Source organism: Salvelinus fontinalis, chromosome 4 (genome assembly GCF_029448725.1).
Source record: "Salvelinus fontinalis isolate EN_2023a chromosome 4, ASM2944872v1, whole genome shotgun sequence".
NCBI classification, from domain to species: domain Eukaryota; kingdom Metazoa; phylum Chordata; class Actinopteri; order Salmoniformes; family Salmonidae; genus Salvelinus; species Salvelinus fontinalis.
Window position 1 is genome coordinate 85107166 of NC_074668.1, and position 6000 is coordinate 85113165.

General features: G+C 53.0%; 1 protein-coding gene across 1 annotated transcript in view; it reads right to left on the minus strand.

The window, feature by feature from the left end:
- The window catches only part of LOC129854551 (kinesin-like protein KIF23), a 62861-nt gene that overhangs the window by 41115 nt on the left and 15746 nt on the right, over window positions 1-6000 (minus strand). The gene's annotated exons all lie outside the window — the stretch shown is intronic.

Sequence of the window (6000 nt, forward strand, 5' to 3'; positions counted from 1 at the left end):
ATATAGTATCACCTGGGACCCCAGAGCGACTCGGGACACTGAAAAGTTATTTGTCTATCATACATTTTATGCAATTTTAATAAATAGTTGGCTAAATCCAAACCAGTTTGTTGGCGATTTGGAGCATAGATCTCTGGATATTTTAGAAAAAACATCACTGTTATGAGATTATTTGACCTCATAATGGAAATGAGTAATCAAACATTTAAAAAAATTAATGGTATTTTGTTGAATTCCAGACAGACTTACAGGAGAGTTCAATCCTCTTCCCTGCTACTGTATGATACATGTGACAGGTGAATAAAACGTGAGCTCACTGCCACGTCTGCAATATCACACTTTACCACAAGATGTCAGTCTTTTCATATGGAAACATTACAGCGTAGATTTCAGAAAAGTCCTCAAGGTGAACAGCTCAGAGGCCTACCTTACCACACAGGTTGGGGGATCCTAATGCCTGGTATGGGTATTAGCAGCATGGTTTTGAGTATGTCTGGATTGTTTTGGTCAAATGTGTTCATTCCACTACAGTGACGTCTTATAATGGCCAATAAAACATCAGCGTTGTTTATCACCTGAACACCTCCAGAAGCCATAGAAATAAATATCGCTGTTGTAACAGCATTAGTAGCCTGGCTATGAACATAGGTTGAAAGATACTAATTAAATCAGTTGCTACTAGCTTCTTTAACTTGCACCATGATCCAGTCTTTCTTGAGTTCATTGTGTTCTCTGACAAGCAGTAACCTTTCTCCATATCCTCTGTAAGAACAATGCATAGCCACAGCAGCTCCGCTGTAGAGGGGAATCTTCAGTGATTGACAACATTTCCTACGGTTTCTGATACGACTTCTAATAGCAACAGATGTGACCTAATAGACCAAATCTACCAGAGACCCACCTATAGTTTTACAATGAAGAATTCCCCTGTGACAAACCCAAACAAACACCAATGGTTCTGGCCACAGCCCAGTAGGTCGTAACCTGAAAATGCTGTGGACAGAAGCCCTTGGTGCGTAACCACCGCTATTGACTGTTGAGAGAAATCTACTTGAGGCTAAACACCATCCTCTTCTGCAGGCAAAACAGAGCCCCCAGTAATGGCCTAATTTGGCCCTAATTTCAAAGTGCCAATGGAAACAGGGCTTTAGTGTAACATCAGCATAAACCAGGTGGCATCTTGCAGCACATTCATTAGAATACAGTACGTCCTAGTGTGTGTGCTGCCAGTGTGACTGGAGGTCGGTAGCAGGTAGGTAGGTTGGAGTGGATTAGGTCGTCTGCTTGGTTGTGGTGTTCTGGAGTCTGTTGGCGAGGTCGGGTCTCTGGCAGACAAACACTCCCTGGCCCAGTCTGCCCGCCCGGATACATAATTAATGGTGGGTAAGCAGCTCAGGTCGCTCTCCCTCTCTGGTTGGGGCACGGTTATGCCAGCCTCGCCACCGAGGTCACCTCTGGCTCTAACACAACTGCCAGTTAGTGGCATAATGCACTATATTATTCAGTACAATGCCTATAAGAGGAGACGCGAGACAAAGCGCCAAGAAAAACACTATAATTAGCTGGTTTGGTAAATCAATGGCAGCAATCAGGGAATGATCACATGGTCTTTGGTTAATGATTATCTCTGCTGTTCCTGCGTCTGAAATAGATATTGGTGAAACTATCGCGATTCGATAACAATGTTTATTCTGCTTCTGAATTAGATAAGCATCGGTGTTCAAAGTAGGTCAGAGAGGGATCATAAACCAAGCAAATATTAGAAAAAACAAATCAAACGTAATGAGAACGTTCCAGCTACCTCTAAGACTTGCAACTTCATAAGCTCCGTCTTACACAATGAAGTGATGCCTCGAGGCTTCCTCTATCTTCCTTCTCCCCCCCCCTCCCTCTTTCACTCACTCACCTCTCCCCTCCCTCTTTCACTCACTCACTCACTCACCTCTCCCCTCCCTCTTTCACTCACTCACTCACTCACCTCTCCCCTCCCTCTTTCACTCACTCCCCCCTCCCTCTTTCACTCACTCCCCTCCCTCTCCCTCCCTCACTCACTCCCTCCCCTCCCTCTTCACTCACTCCCTCCCCTCCCTCTTTCACTCCCCCTCCACTCCCTCTTTCACTCCCTCAACTCTCAACTCCCTCTCTCAACTCTCAACTCCCTCTCTCAACTCCCTCTCTCAACTCTCAACTCCCTCTCTCAACTCCCTCTCTCAACTCTCAACTCCCTCTTTCACTCCCTCAACTCTCAACTCCCTCTTTCACTCCCTCAACTCTCAACTCCCTCTTTCACTCCCTCAACTCCCTCACCTCCCTCTTTCACTCCCTCAACTCTCACTCACCTCACCTCCACTCACTCCCTCACTCACCTCCAACTCTCACTCACTCACCTCCAACTCTCACTCACTCACCTCCAACTCTCACTCACTCACCTCCAACTCTCACTCACTCACCTCCAACTCTCACTCACTCACCTCCAACTCTCACTCACTCACCTCCAACTCTCACTCACTCACCTCCAACTCTCACTCACTCACCTCCAACTCTCACTCACTCACCTCCAACTCTCACTCACTCACCTCCAACTCTCACTCACTCACTCACTCACTCACCTCCACTCTCACTCACTCACTCACCTCCCACTCCCTCTTCACTCACTCACCTCCCACTCTCACTCACTCACCTCCCTCCTCTTCACTCACTCACCTCCCTCTCACTCACTCACCTCCCTCCCTCTCACTCCTCACTCACTCACCTCCCTCTTTCACTCACTCACCTCCCTCTTTCACTCACTCACCTCCCTCTTTCACTCACTCACCTCCCTCTTTCACTCACTCACCTCCCTCTTTCACTCACTCACCTCCCTCTTTCACTCACTCACCTCCCTCTTTCACTCACTCACCTCCCTCTTTCACTCACTCACCTCCCTCTTTCACTCACTCACCTCCCTCTTTCACTCACTCACCTCCCTCTTTCACTCACTCACCTCCCTCTTTCACTCACTCACCTCCCTCTTTCACTCACTCACCTCCCTCTTTCACTCACTCACCTCCCTCTTTCACTCACTCACCTCCCTCTTTCACTCACTCACCTCCCTCTTTCACTCACTCACCTCCCTCTTTCACTCACTCACCTCCCTCTTTCACTCACTCACCTCCCTCTTTCACTCACTCACCTCCCTCTTTCACTCACTCACCTCCCTCTTTCACTCACTCACCTCCCTCTTTCACTCACTCACCCTCCCTCTTTCACTCACTCACCTCCCTCTTTCACTCACTCACCTCCCTCTTTCACTCACTCACCTCCCTCTTTCACTCACTCACCTCCCTCTTTCACTCACTCACCTCCCTCTTTCACTCACTCACCTCCCTCTTTCACTCACTCACCTCCCTCTTTCACTCACTCACCTCCCTCTTTCACTCACTCACCTCCCTCTTTCACTCACTCACCTCCCTCTTTCACTCACTCACCTCCCTCTTTCACTCACTCACCTCCCTCTTTCACTCACTCACCTCCCTCTTTCACTCACTCACCTCCCTCTTTCACTCACTCACCCTCCCTCTTTCACTCACTCACCTCCCCTCCCTCTTCACTCACTCACTCCCCTCCCTCTTTCACTCACTCACTCCCCTCCCTCTTTCACTCACTCACCTCCCCTCCCTCTTTCACTCACTCACTCCCCTCCCTCTTTCACTCACTCACTCCCCTCCCTCTTTCACTCACTCACTCCCCTCCCTCTTTCACTCACTCACTCCCCTCCCTCTTTCACTCACTCACCTCCCCTCCCTCTTCACTCACTCACTCCCCTCCCTCTTTCACTCACTCACTCCCTCCCCTCCCTCTTTCACTCACTCACTCCCTCCCCTCCCTCTTTCACTCACTCACTCCCTCCCCTCCCTCTTTCACTCACTCACTCCCTCCCCTCCCTCTTTCACTCACTCACTCCCTCCCCTCCCTCTTTCACTCACTCACTCCCTCCCCTCCCTCTTTCACTCACTCACTCCCTCCCCTCCCTCTTTCACTCACTCACTCCCTCCCCTCCCTCTTTCACTCACTCACTCCCTCCCCTCCCTCTTTCACTCACTCACTCCCTCCCCTCCCTCTTTCACTCACTCACTCCCTCCCCTCCCTCTTTCACTCACTCACTCCCTCCCCTCCCTCTTTCACTCACTCACTCCCTCCCCTCCCTCTTTCACTCACTCACTCCCTCCCCTCCCTCTTTCACTCACTCACCTCTCCCCTCCCTCTTTCACTCACTCACCTCTCCCCTCCCTCTTTCACTCACTCACCTCTCCCCTCCCTCTTTCACTCACTCACCTCTCCCCTCCCTCTTTCACTCACTCACCTCTCCCCTCCCTCTTTCACTCACTCACCTCTCCCCTCCCTCTTTCACTCACTCACCTCCTCCCCTCCCTCTTTCACTCACTCACCTCTCCCCTCCCTCTTTCACTCCCTCCCTCCCCTCCCTCTTTCACTCCCTCCCTCCCCTCCCTCTTTCACTCCCTCCCTCCCCTCCCTCTTTCACTCCCTCCCTCCCCTCCCTCTTTCACTCCCTCCCTCCCCTCCCTCTTTCACTCCCTCCCTCCCCTCCCTCTTTCACTCCCTCCCTCTTTCCCTCCCTCCCTCTTTCCCTCCCTCCCTCCCCTCCCTCTTTCCCTCCCTCCCTCCCCTCCCTCTTTCCCTCCCTCCCTCCCCTCCCTCTTTCACTCCCTCCCTCCCCTCCCTCTTTCACTCCCTCCCTCCCCTCCCTCTTTCACTCCCTCCCTCCCCTCCCTCTTTCACTCCCTCCCTCCCCTCCCTCTTTCACTCCCTCCCTCCCCTCCCTCTTTCACTCCCTCCCTCCCCTCCCTCTTTCACTCCCTCCCTCCCCTCCCTCTTTCACTCACTCCCTCCCCTCCCTCTTTCACTCACTCCCTCCCCTCCCTCTTTCACTCACTCCCTCCCCTCCCTCTTTCACTCACTCCCTCCCCTCCCTCTTTCACTCACTCCCTCCCCTCCCTCTTTCACTCACTCCCTCCCCTCCCTCTTTCACTCACTCCCTCCCCTCCCTCTTTCACTCACTCCCTCCCCTCCCTCTTTCACTCACTCCCTCCCCTCCCTCTTTCACTCACTCCCTCCCCTCCCTCTTTCACTCACTCCCTCCCCTCCCTCTTTCACTCCCTCCCTCCCCTCCCTCTTTCACTCCCTCCCTCCCCTCCCTCTTTCACTCCCTCCCTCCCCTCCCTCTTTCACTCCCTCCCTCCCCTCCCTCTTTCCCTCCCCTCCCTCCCCTCCCTCCCTCCCCTCCCTCTTTCACTCCCTCCCTCCCCTCCCTCTTTCACTCCCTCCCTCCCCTCCCTCTTTCACTCCCTCCCTCCCCTCCCTCTTTCACTCCCTCCCTCCCCTCCCTCTTTCACTCCCTCACTCCCCTCCCTCTTTCACTCACTCACTCCCCTCCCTCTTTCACTCACTCACTCCCCTCCCTCTTTCACTCCCTCCCTCCCCTCCCTCTTTCACTCCCTCCCTCCCCTCCCTCTTTCACTCCCTCCCTCCCCTCCCTCTTTCCCTCCCCTCCCTCCCCTCCCTCCCTCCCCTCCCTCTTTCACTCCCTCCCTCCCCTCCCTCTTTCACTCCCTCCCTCCCCTCCCTCTTTCACTCCCTCCCTCCCCTCCCTCTTTCACTCCCTCCCTCCCCTCCCTCTTTCACTCACTCCCTCCCCTCCCTCTTTCACTCACTCACTCCCCTCCCTCTTTCACTCACTCACTCCCCTCCCTCTTTCACTCACTCACTCCCCTCCCTCTTTCACTCACTCCCCTCCCTCTTTCACTCACTCACTCCCCTCCCTCTTTCACTCACTCACTCCCCTCCCTCTTTCACTCACTCACTCCCCTCCCTCTTTCACTCACTCAACTCTCACCTCCCTCTTTCACTCACTCAACTCTCACCTCCCTCTTTCACTCACTCAACTCTCACCTCCCTCTTTCACTCACTCAACTCTCACCTCCCTCTTTCACTCACTCAACT